The sequence below is a fragment of the Sorex araneus genome, chromosome 1, assembly GCF_027595985.1.
Source record: "Sorex araneus isolate mSorAra2 chromosome 1, mSorAra2.pri, whole genome shotgun sequence".
NCBI classification, from domain to species: Eukaryota; Metazoa; Chordata; class Mammalia; order Eulipotyphla; family Soricidae; genus Sorex; species Sorex araneus.
In genome coordinates, this window is record NC_073302.1 from 407776303 (window position 1) to 407790215 (window position 13913).

The window sequence follows — 13913 nt, forward strand, 5'->3', positions numbered from 1 at the left end:
AATCTCTCACACTTATAATGAATCTCCTAGATTGCTAAAACATTTCAAAGTTGAAAAACATGCAATCCTAATTTGGAATCATAATCTGGTTTAATTTTATAATAAAAATGAAATCATTTTGGGCACAAAATGAATGGGAGAATGTGTATCTGTGTGTGTAAATTTAATCTCAACAACTATACACACAAATTTTGCTATAATTACAAAATCAAATAATAAAGAGAAAAGTTTATTTGCTGAGCTTCTATTTGTTGACAGTTTGGTGATCCTATTTCTTCAGCACAGAAGCTTATGTTTTAATTGAAATACTATTATTATGAGACTAGTATGATGTCCTAGATTATATAGGCTGGAGATTTAATTTACCATAATATTCTCTTATATCCCAAATGTCACTGTCACTGTCACTGTCATCCTGTTGCTCATCAATTTGTTCAAGCGGGCACCAGTAACGTCTCTCATTGAGAGACTTATTGTTACTGTGTTTGGCATATCCAATACGCACGGGTAGCTTGCCAGGCTCTGCCGCGAGGGCTTGTTACTCTCGGTAGCTTGCCGGGCTCTCCGAGAGCGGCGGAGGAATCGAACTTGGGTCAGCAGCATGAATGGCGAACGCCCAACCGCTGTGCTATCGCTCCAGCTGGAGCGATCCCAAATGTATAATCTGAAATTATGATATTCTGAGTTCATAAGTGGACTAAATTAGATAAGAGCCTTCATATTTAAAAAAAATTATGTTCAGGCACTCAATAAAGCCACATGACATACATTGTCCCAGCATTAATCCCATAACCAGCATCAACTTCCCTCCATCAATGTTCCACCAGTGTTCTCATTTTCCTTCCCACATCTCAGTCTGCCTTCTTGACAGGCACATGCTTTTTAAAGTTTGGCTGTTGTAGTTTGTATCTCATAGTTTCAGTTATATTGTTTCTGTGGCTCAAGTATATAAACATTCAACACCTCTACACTACCAATAATAAAAATATGCCTCCAGATTTCAGCTGACTTCAAACAAATTCAAGTGCTGGTTTGGCCCATATTATCTTAGTTAGGGTGGAAGGAAAAGTTTAATGAACTTTTTAAAATTGTTTCTCACTTTCATTTTTCTGATGCAAAATTAAGCTTTAGAGGCACGAAAATAGGGAATTCAAACATTTTTTAAAAAGTAATGGATTAAATAATTAAATGCAGCTCAACCTAATGTTCCATTTTCTGTTTCTTTTTTCCTCCGCTCTGATTCCCGGTAAATCATAGTTTTTAAAAAAATCATATTTTTCTTGAAAAGAAAAATAACAGGATGAACTGTTTGTGATTTGACTATATAAACTGGAGCTATTGATTATTTTTCTGAGATAGAAACCTTAACAAAATAGCCAGTTAAGACTAAAAAAATTAATTGCCCGAAAGATTATTTTTTTTCCTTGTAAATTTTTGTCAGGGAAACTAGTATTTATTCTCATTCTCTTATCTGCTATTACTTACTTAGTTGCTGTCAGGATCTGCTTTTAAGGAAAATATACTTTCAGGATGAAGGGGTTAAATAACTTTGAATTGTTCCCATGTGTTGGTGACAAATTGCCTTAACCTTTAGCTATTCACATTATTTCTAACTCTCTTAAAGAATTGCTAAGCCCAGGCTGATTTTAGAAAAGACTCCAGTTTATTGCTAAGAGAAGTGATTATATGTGAAATGCTTTAACACTTAACAATTATGAATATTATCACTGGATGTCAGGCAGTACCTAGTGCATCTGGCTTCCCTTTATGACAAAATGTGACATTTCATACTAGAACTAAGAGTGTACAATTTCTTAAAACTGAGTCTACCTAGAGTACATTCTCTGCCTCTTTCCAAGACTAGGTAACTTAAGGACCATTTGGTTCTTTCCTATTTACATACCTCATGCAGTAGCACTGTTGTTGATTAAAGGTAATTCAAAAAATATATATTAAAAAAGAATTATTAAAAGAACTAATAAAAGTGCAGCATCAGGAATTCTCTGGAAATCTACAGAAATGACTTATTTAAATGCATTATTTAAAAATTTATACTTGACATTTTAGGTTCTCAGCACCTCTTGAGTGAGAAGAATAGAGAATATTGGAAAAGACACAGTGTGCTGTCTAAGGTTTCACTTCACTAGATACATCTAGATTGCTTGGTTATAATTAGAGTCAATTATGAGAGTTTCATGGCAACAAGGAACTCTAAGCAGTTGAGACACCATATGCTAATAAGGATGGCATTGTAATTCTGTTTAATTTTTGAGGTCAATTTGATTGAACTAAAAGCGATATTCTTGTTATTGTTCCTGATTATTTTGGCTATGAAAAAACCAAAGTATTCTCAAGTATGTTGAATATAACTGAACTCTCCAAACAGTAGCCAAAGAGGTCTGAGTTTTACTTGGGCGATGGTTCTGGCTTTAAAACTTACTGGTGAGAGCTCATGCGTCTTCCTCTATTCTCAGCTATTCCTGGGACTGCACACCATATGCTTGACTATTTCTCTTTCTTGGTAAGCTAAGAGTAGGGCAAAGCAAAGCAAAGGTCGAAGTCAATCAGAAGGGACGGGGCAAGAAATAGTTCTTTGATTAGATGGCTGAGATATTATTTTAAAACATGTTATTTCCAGCAATGTTATCAGAAAGAAAAGAGAAATGATCTTGAGAAGTATTGTGGTGATAAAATGTTACATGTAGGGATAACTATATTCAACATGAGGTGATGTAGATATCTAAGTGAGTTAATGGAGAGACATGTGGTAGGTTGTATCTGAAGCTCAGGGCAAGGAATTGCTGTAGAAATTTCTTTGATTGTAACTAGCATAGGTTTAAAAGCATTAGCTCATCTGAGAATCCCTGCACTGAACATGTGAAAAGAGTGATGTGTAGAAAAAGTGAGGAGAGCAGGAAGCCATTGCAATGCCCACATTTAGGGACCAGGAAAAGGGGAATGCAAGAATATCTATATAAGGATATAATAAGTTGAGGTAGTATTGAAAAGATTAATATAATGGAAACCAAGGACATACAATTTTAGAAAAGATTGCATCTCTACATTCTGAAATGGACAGAAAGAAATGGTAAAATATGAATAGACAAAAGACAGATTTGAAACTAGGGAATTCTTGTTTGCTATTTCCAGAAAAGTTCTTTCTTGCCTAGTTGAAGCAAAGTTGTTCTGGGTGGGAGGTGAAAACCAGATTTTCATGATTGGGAGAAAAATGGGAATGGGAAGCAAGGATGTGGGAGTATTTAAAATAGAAAGTTCTCCAGAAGAAGTGGAAAAAAAATGAAAAAGTACAGAATTGAGGCAGAACCTGGGCCAAGATATAGTTCTTCAGGAGAGAAAAAATTGTATTTATTAGCTAAGTAGAGGGGATTGTTGATTTGAGGCATTGTTAATTTAGATAACTGTGAATAACAGACTGGCACTGGTACATTGGAACAGGAAAATAACACAGGGTATAGTGACTATAATGCAAAATGCCAAATTAATTCTTAGGTTAATTTATTAAGTAATTGATACTTATGCAAAATCTTTTATATTCATTTGATTTTTCTTATTGATACTGCTCTTCAAGCATAGTTATACAGGAATATTTTAGGCCTACAAATAATTTAGTGTGAACCATTTTAGTTAATTTCACCTATTCACATCTAATATTTTAGTGACATTCAAAATAGTTTCATTAATTGACAGTTTTTTAAAATGTAGTGTTAGGGATCAACCTGGGGTCTCATCCATGCATAGCATGCATTCTACCCCTGAAAATAACTAGTTAATGATAACTCATGCATACAACGTTTCAACACTCCACTTTCCACTGGATTGTCCCCTCTCAACTTATGCCATCAGCCCCTAGTTCTTAGGTTCTGTAACATTTGGTTATTTGTTTTTTCCTATGTTTCTTTATATTCTACAAAATAGAGAGATCCTTCTGTATCTATCCTTCTCCTTCTATCTGCCTTCACTAGCATAATACTCAGATTTATCCACAAAGCTAAGTAGTATTCCACTGTATATATGTATCATGAGTTTCTTTCTTCCTTTCTTTTTTTTTGGGTACCGGTCATGTGGAAGTTAAATTCTTAGTTTTATGAGAAGTATCTATGTTGTTTTCCAAAAGACTCAAACTAGTTGACATTCCTTCCAGCAATAGATGAGAAATCCCCTTTCTTCATATTCATGCCAATGCTGGTTGTTTTTGTTCCTTTTCATCTGCTTCTCTCTCATGGGTATGAGGTGATATCTCATTGTTTTGATTTGCACTTCTCTGGTGATAAAAGATGCAGAGCATTTTTCTCCACATATTATTTAGTCATCTATAGGTCTTCTTTGAGGAAGTTTCTCCCCATTTCTTGATGGTGTTTTTCTTTTTCTTGTTAAGTTTTATAAGTGCTTTATATTAGCTTGGATATTATCACATTGTCCGATGACAAGTGGGTAAATGTATTTGCTCAGTGATGTTCTACCCTCTTCCCTAACTGGTTTGTACCCAGGAATAGTGTAAAAGTACCACTGAGTGAAAAATTAACATTTCTCTTAGAAAAATGATTTCACATAAGCACCTTTCACACTCCCTCAACTCTAACCAAGTGATTGAAGTGACCACACAGGGGAAAATTGAAAAGTTTTGATGATTAGAAACTTCCTGTCACTTTAAAGTTTCATTCTATGGTGTTGCTGATTCTATTGCCAATTTGGTGCCAGTGCAGTTCAGTCAAACCATGTCCGAAGGATGAGAGGAAGAGACGGGGACTTGGAAAAGCATAACATGGGACATTTATAATGAATGAATTAAGAAAATGCAACCATGTTCCATCTGTCACAAAATAATTTATGGTCTCAACATAGATTCCTGATATTGCACCTTGGGTTCCTTGAGACGTGTAGCAGATATAACAGTTAATTATTTCTTGAAGTGTAAGTCATTAACAACCTCACTAAGCTATGCATGTTGTGATCAAAACTCTAAGGAGATCTGTGGATTGGTAAGAGTCAATAATCCTCCCTTTTTTGTTTCATAACAAGGAAAAAACTGTAGCTCACCCTGACATCCTGACAAGACCTGAATATTTCATATTTACTTCATTGGGTGCTTTTGAATAGTCATGGCAGGATTATACACTGTCACCATTTGGGAAACTTACAGTTGTTATTTTTAAAAATTCAAAAATGAGAAATATTAGGAATAGACAGTAGTAGTAGAGAGTATGAGAGGCAGAAAATAAATCCATGAGATAACGTGGAGTGTTCTGAAGTGGAGGGACCAGAAGTTATACGGGAACATAGGAGGAGGGGCTTGAGTATGAATGTGGTGCTAAGGGAGGTACCAGGATACACCAGACCATAAGTGAAAATTAACATATAATGGGGGAGAGGTGGGAAGGAAGGAATGTTAGACTGGAGGTGACATAGGGACAAAGTAGGGGGTCATAGGTACTTCATTTCAAGGGCATGCAGTAACTTTGTATACCAGCAACATAAACTTCAACACTATCATAACCCTATTGCATATTACACTATTATAAACAATTTTAAAGTTAAACAGGTTTTCTCCAATATGACAAATAGATTGGAATTGGGCAGTGAGGTTCGAATCTAGGTTCAAGCACTTAACAACTCTGACAGTTCCGAAACTACACTGGCTTCTAAATCACAGTTTACACAGCTGCAAATGGTTTGCTGTGAGTTTTTTATTTTTAATATAATGTAAAATGGTAAGCATGATGCCGGGTACAGGGGTATGCTTAATAAAAGCCATGATAATTAAATGATGCATGAAATATAAAGTGGAACTGATAAATACACGGAAAATTGTCTGTGTTAGGAAGCTGTTGAGAACTAGGAATAGCCTACGAAATGCACCTATGTTTTGAGTCGGGAAGCTGGTTACTGCCAACAATGGTGAGCAGCGCACATCTTCACCACGTCTTAACAAGTGATGCAAATAAAACGGGGGGGCGGGAGAGAGTCTAGAAATCTGTGCAAAGCGATTCTCAGTGATTAGTCTAGAAGGGAGGGAGGGAAAGAAAGAAAAATCTAATTTAGTAAATATCTGAAAGGTGATAATTAAAAAATTTGGGGAGGTGGATTCTTGAAGTCCTCTGACAAATTGATTCAAAGGTGATGGATCCCTTTTGAAAATGCAGTCAGGACCCAATCATGAAATTTGCCTATAATTCAAAGTGTCACCCTACCCCTGAAGCTCAGTCACACTAGGCAGAAAAACCTACTTTAAGTAATTATTTTTGGAAACAAACTCTTTATGGTTCCAGATAATAAATGGCTCTTCCTCACCAGTGGTGCCCTTCTTTATTTAGTGTAAAACTATTGCTAGTAAACAGTGGCATTTGTCCTGGCTCCCTTACATGGTGATGACCTTTCCAGTGAAGCGGGAGCAGAGATGATGTATGTCACTTGCAGAAGGAGAGGGTCAAGAACAAGACCCACCATCTCCTTCCACTCTTTTCCTTACCTGCTGGCAGGATGCACAGGTCTTGGGGTAAACTTGGAAACTACATGTTGAAAGCCAGTAAACTGGTGGAGGCTAGCTCAGTCTTGCAACACTTTTCAGAAGAGATCTGACAATGCATCAGGAACACAAGTTTTGTTTTTTCCCTCTCTACATAGAAAAGATACTTTTGTTTTTTTTTCAGCTTTTGAGATTTCTGGGTTTCTTAAAATGCTAAATAATGGACTGGAGCAATAGCACAGGGGATAGGGTGTTTGCCTTGCATGCGGTCGACCCTGGTTTAATTCTTCTATCCCTCTTGGAGAGCCTGGCAAGCTACCGAAAGTATCCTGCCCTCATATCAGAGCCTGGTAAGCTACTCGTGGCATATTTGATATACCAAAAACAGTAACAATAAGTCTCACAATGGAGACATTACTGGTGCCTGCTCAAGCAAATCAGTGAACAAGGGGACGGCAGTGCTACAGTGCTACAGTAAAATTTCAAAACTACTCTAGAGAATTCTCCCTCAGAGCCAATTTAAGAAGTAAGTAGCAAGTGTCTAAGAAAGTATGTAGACTTTCAGCATCGGTCAGTAGGTTCTATTCACCCTGATGATGGCAAAGAATTTCATAGATGGGAGGAAAATAACAAGTGAAATCAGTGTTGTTCTCTGAGCCAATGGTAGAGCTTTACCAGCGATTTATTGTTCTGACTTGCTCCTTAAAACAAGCCTTGTTTTCAATTCAGTATATTTCTTTCTAGCAGGATGTTTGGAAACAATTAATAGCAACCTCAGACTTAGTAGAGAGTGGCCTCTTCTTGCTTCTATCCTCAGCAAGGAAGGAATTGTTCACACGTTTGCTTTTTTGTTTAATAATCGGGGGGGACTCTCAGTATTTCTTCGCTACGTATTTGGGTGACTGAAAGAAAGATTCAATGCTATTGTGTCAGAGTGCTAGGTCCAAATTACTGTTCACCTTTATTTCTTGAATATAGAACTTGTCTCATTTCTCAGCCTCTCTTATTGTTTGATATAGTTGTGTGACTGAGTTCTAGATCATAGAATTTGAGTGCTATATGCTACATTTTTTCTGGCCATAAATTCCCATCCCCCAGTTTAATTTATCCTCTTCTGGGAGAAATATGATCATATGGGGTTAGAATTTGCAGACTGAAGATGGCAAAGCCTTGTTACTTTAGGTTTTTTGAATGACTAGAAAAAGACACAGCCCTTTGGGTCTGACCATCTGTCCATCAAGAAATTAAGTTCTGTTGAGTTTGAGGCAATACATATTTTTGTATATTATTATAGCAGCTGCTGTTATGCTATTTCAGCTACTGTCACACTAACCAATATATCCAGCAATTAGCGTTTGGACATATACTCTTCCTAAACTAAAAACCCTCATAAAGCTTATAAAGAAAGAATTAAATATAAATCAACATAGGTCATATACATAACATTTTTGTACATATGTAATATAAGCATCTCTGGATGTCTATCATCTCTCTTGCTCTATGTAAAGAAATCATTGATGATGTTTTAATCAGAATAGTTGGAAATAAGTCAGGCAATAGAGAGCCTAGAACCTGATTTAAGGTTCACAATGTTTGACTTTGGGTGAATCCTTATCTTGGGTAGGACTTTGTGAATGGAAAGCAAAGAAAAGACTTGAATCAGAAATGACTTTCAGATGGGTGTTGGAACATTGCACGATGGAAGCTCAATCACGGACAACCTTGTAACTGTGCATCTCACGGTGATTTAATGAAAAGGAAATGACTTTCATATTCTCCATTTTTGTTTTTCATCTATGATTTGTTAAATTTGGCTAAAGGAGACTCAATTTAAAATAACAAAAATAAAGCAAAAGTGACACCACAGCTGGAGACACAGAGTCCTGTGCAGAGACAGAAGAGGTGGAGATGATGGGGAACAGGACTTTGAAGGGAAAATACAGAAGCTGACAGATGTGGGGTGGGGCGGGCAGTCAAGGCTCTTGGCTGGACAGCTACTCGGAGTAGGTTTCTGCAGGTACTTTCTAAAGGCTGGAGAAGTTTTCCAGAGAGGGGCAGTGTGTGTGACCAGTCGGCGTCTGGTTGTCCTAGCAGGCTCTGGATGGACAGCAGGATGGTCCTAATGTCATAGAGGGCGGACCACTTGTCTTCCAGGATGTTCAAATAGATGTTGCCATGGGTGTCCAAATTGCGGTGATAGCAGTGTGTGGGAAACTTCAGTGTGGGCACATTGCATGGGTAGCTGCTGGGGTACTCCAGAGAGAGTTACCCCTCAGGGCGGCTCCATGGGTGGTCCCCACCCCTTGAAAAGGCTGTCTGATCAGGGATGGCAGAAATGCCTTTGTCAGGCAGAGCCGTAGACCAATGGAACAGGGTGGAATATCCCTACACACAACCCCAAATGTATGATCATCTAATCTTTGATAAGGGAGCAAGAGATGTGAAGTGGAGCAAGGAAAGCCTCTTTAACAAATGGTGCTGGCACAACTGGACAACCACATGCAAAAAAATGGGTTTAGACCTTGACCTGACACCATGCACAAAAGTCAGATCAAAATGGATTAAAGACCTCAACATTAGACCACAAACCATAAGGTACATTGAAGACAAGTTCGGCGAAACCCTCCACGATATTGAAGATAAAGGTATCTTCAAAGGTGACACGGAACTAAGCAATCTAGTAAAAACAGAGATAAACAAATGGGACTACATTAAACTAAAAAGCTTCTGCACTGCAAGAGATACAGTGACCAGAATCCAAAGACTATCCACAGAATGGGAAAGGATATTTACACAATACCCATCAGATAAGGGGTTGATATCAATGGTATATAAAGCACTGGTTGAACTCTACAAGAAGAAAACATCCAACCCCATCAAAAAATGGGGCGAAGAAATGAACAGAAACTTTACCAAGGAAGAAATACGAATGGCCAAAAGGCACATGAAAAAGTGCTCTGCATCACTAATCATCAGAGAGATGCAGATCAAAACAACCATGAGATACCACCTCACACCACAGAGACTGGCACACATCCAAAAGAACAAAAGCAACCGCTGTTGGAGAGGATGTGGGGAGAAAGGGACCCTTCTACACTGCTGGTGGGAATGCCGGTTAGTTCAGCCCTTTTGGAAAACAGTATGGACGATTCTCAGAAAACTAGAGGTTGAGCTCCCATTTGACCCAGCAATACCACTGCTGGGAATATATCCCAGAGAGGCAAAAAAGTACAATCGAAACAACATCTGCACATGTATGTTCATCGCAGCACTGTTTACAATAGCCAGAATCTGGAAAAAACCCGAATGCCCCAAAACGGATGACTGGTTGAGGAAACTTTGGTACATCTATACAATGGAATACTATGCAGCTGTTAGAAAAAAGGAAGTCAAGAATTTTGTAGTTAAGTGGATGGGCATGAAAAGTTTCATGCTGAGTGAAATGAGTCAGAAAGAGAGAGACAGACATAGAAAGACTGCACTCATCTATGGTATATAGAATATCAGAGTGGGAGACTAATACCCAAGAACCGTAGAAATAAGTACCAGGAGGTTGACCCCATGGCTTCGCGGCTGGCCTCACGTTCCAGGGAAAGGGCAACTCAGAGAAGCGATCACCAACTACATTGTAGTTGAAGGCCATGTGGGGGAAGGGAGTTTCGGGCTGAATGAGGGCTAGAGACTGAGCACAGCGGCCACTCAACACCTTTATTGCAAACCACAACAGCTAATTAGAGAGAGAGAACAGAAGGGAATGCCCTGCCACAGTGGCAGGGTGGGGTGGGGGGGGAGATGGGAGTGGGGAGGGTGGGAGGGACGCCGGGTTTACGGGTGGTGGAGAATGGGCACTGGTGAAGGGATGGGTTCCCGAACTTTGTATGAGGGAAGTATAAGCACAAAAGTGTATAAATCTGTAACTGTACCCTCACGGTGATTCTCTAATTAAAAATAAATAAATTATAAAAAAAAAAAGAAATGCCTTTGTCACCAGACATCATTAGGATCATCAGCACCTGCTGTTGCCACTTTCCCTTGGGGTCCAGGGCAGCACCCCCGCTGGGGTGGTTAGCGGTCGCACAGGCAGTGGCCGGGTTGAGGTTCTTGGAGGCCACCTGGGCGGTGCTCCCAGGAAGAGAGGAGTGGGGGGCTGGAAAAGAAAAATTAAAATTTGGGGGTCGTTAATCTCAAATTTGCTTCATTTGGAATGAAAGTGATAAGTGGGAGGTTAAGTTTCAGTATGATACCGAAGACACTGCAAATCTCCCTAGGTCCCCAGAATCACTCACAGGGTAACCTGGAACATCTTCGGTTCTATGAACCCAGACATTTCCTTTGGGTGTACAGACTTAAATTCTCTTGAAAAAAACACAAGCTTTTCCATTTTTTTTGGTTCTGTTTTTAGTTGACAAAGTTAAATTCTGCTCTCATTTCCTTTCGATTAATAGTAAAACTAGACTGAACTTATGGGAATCTAATGATATTTTCTTTTCTGTTTGTCTTTCAAGGGAACTGTGTTTGAAAACAGCAAATTCCTAGGAGTATGAAATTGCATTCTGTGTCAATACATTTGTAATTATTTTTGTAGAAGAATCTTTGATGTCTGCTTTTAATGATAGGAATATTGTCACTATCCATTTAAGCTTTGAGTTGAATTTTATCCCTGTGTGTATTGCATCTGTGTGACTAATATCTATAGCAATGATCAATAATACATTTGATAAACATTATCTTTTAGCTCTGTCCTCTTTAGTTCTATTCATTTGTTAGCTTATGGTTTTAAGCCTTATTCTCAAGTATTGTTGAACAAAAATTTTGACTTATTTTATCAGTCAGCATCCCAGCAGGAAACATATGGGATACTTAAATGAAGTAATAAATAAGGACAGAGTATTTGGAGCAAAGCATAGCATAGTAAGTAACAAGTATTAGTGACAGTAGAAAACTATTACTTTCTGTATGCCTGATGAATCAAAAAATAGTTACCAGAATCTCGAGATATTTGGAGAAGACTGCCTGAATAAAGCTTATATATGGGGTCTATTGCTAAGTTACAATGGGATCTATGGTTGGGGCAATTACTTAGTCATAGTCACTTTATAGAAAAGAAACGGAAATAATTACCAACTTTTACTCTGCTTCCCACTTTCTATCTACAGGGAATGGAAGTTACTGGGATGGAAATTATCATCCATCCCAGTGGCCAAAGGAACAGAATCCAGAGGGCAAAAGATTGAGATGCCCCATATGTGTCAGCTGAAGGCACCTAGATCAGCAAATACTAGATACTTTGCTTAAAGCACAAACAAAATATTTAAAGTGTCGACTATGGGTCTCTGTCATGAAATTTAAGAGTAAAAATAAATATACTACTTATACATAAAACTCTAGTTTTTTGTCAATATATTAGCAGGCACATGTAGCTATTTCAACTGATGTTAATTAATTAAATACAATCTTAAATTTAGTTCCTAAGTCATACTGGCTCCTTCAAGTGCTCACTCACCATTTTCACAGAACTAGTGCCGTTGTATTGGGCAGAACAAGCCAAGAGCATTTCCACCATCTCAGAAAGGTTTGTTGAATTGTATGACTCTAATTAAATAACTAAATAAAATATTTCTACCTGGCCCAGTTTATTTCCTTGTTTTGACACAAAATGAAACTAATATGACTTGGAGTCCTAGACCACAAATATGTTAGTATTCAAAATCAGGCTATCTCATTCTGAATGCATTAGAGTTGTTAGCGCATATGTTAAGAATTTAACTGACCAATTAAGACAATAAATTGGAATAAATTGAAAGCATCTTGGTGAAGCTCAAGAAGTGAAGTGTGTGGTAAGAGGAGGCTGATGAACCAGGAAAGCAGATAATTCAGGAGTTAAAGAAGTAAGTTAAGTCTCATTAGATGTTGAATAAAACCTCTGTCTCTTTTCCTTTTTAAAAAATTGATTGTGGAAAAGTTCTACATGACCGCCAGATGCTTGCTTGTACCTTGACTAGGGGAAAACAGGCTAACTTGACATATGGATCAATTAAGGCTCTACACGAGGAATAAGAACCATTGTACAAAGAAAATCTGGCTGTCTAGAATGAAGAAATGTGAGGAACAGATGAAAATACTCCCAACAACCAAAGCTGCTCGAAACAATTTATCCATTGGCTACTTAACACCTCCATATAAGGCTTCCTATGTGTAAATCATATTCTCTTTTTAAAAATAATGACATATCATTGGTTTAGAATAGTACATAAGTTTTAAGAGTATAGCTTCTCTTCTTGATAAATGTAATACTACCCCACTTCTACCACCTAGCTCTAGTTACCATTCACCACTAGCCAATGACCCTTCCTCCACTGTCATTTCTCTCAACCCTTATACCATTCCTCTTTGGTAAATGCCATTTTGTTTTCAAATTCCAAAGGTTTATTTTATTTATTTGGTTTCTTCCTTTTATGTATTAATGAAATATCAAAAGACAAGAAGCAAAGTATTGGTTAAGACGTAAAGAAAGGGGAATCCTTCTGCACTATATGTGGGGATGTAAATTGGTAGCAGCTATGATGAAAAATAGCATGAAAGTGCCTCAAAGAATTCAAAATAGATGGGGCCTGAGTAATAGCACAGAGGTTAGGGTGCATATATTGCACATGGCCAGCCCAGGTCCAATCTCCTGCACTACATATGGTTCTCTGAGCTCTTCCAGAAGTGATTCCTGAGCACAGAACCAGGAGTAAACTTTGAGCACTGTTGGTGTGTGCCCCAAATGACAACAATATCCACAACAATAAACCAAAAATAAGACTAAAAACATTTTCTTCCTGAGCTTTAGTTTAGCTGATCTATCAAGAGGTGAGAAAACAGTGTTAGAATCTCCAACTGCCACAGTGCTGCTTTCAATGTCTTTCTTCAAGTCAGTTTTTAATTTCTTTGGGTCACATCCGCTGTTGCTCAGGGATTGCTCCTGGATCTGCACTCAGGAATTACTCCTGCCGGTGTTCCAGAGACCATATGGGGTGACCTGGGAATCAAACCCAGGTCAGCAAATGCCTACCTACTGTACTCTTACTCTGGCCCCCAAGTCAGTTGTTTTAAGTATTTTGCTCATCCTTCATTTTGTGCATATACATTTAAGAGTGTGAATTCTTTCTGATGCACATACCTCTTGATCATTAAGAAATGACCTTTGCTGTATCTTATTATTTTTTTCAGCCTGAAGTCTTTGTCTTCTGGTACTACTATCAGTAAAAGAAAATTGGTTAAAAGTGTTGTATTTCATCATGGGGACATTAAATCCTTGTCTGAGGATTTACTAAGCCATTGTTGCTAGTTAAATCTTCTGTGTTAATGTTTTTGTTAGTCAAGTTTTTTTGTTAGTAGTGGCTTCTACATTACATTCCCATCCAATCTTCTGTGTTCCTACTGAGAT

The 13913-nt window shown here is 38.0% G+C and overlaps 1 pseudogene; it reads right to left on the reverse strand.

The window, feature by feature from the left end:
• Positions 1 to 8457: 8457 nt before the first annotated feature.
• Positions 8458 to 10491, reverse strand: LOC129400823 (ubiquitin-conjugating enzyme E2 C-like; annotated as a pseudogene).
• Between the last annotated feature and the right edge of the window lie 3422 nt (positions 10492 to 13913).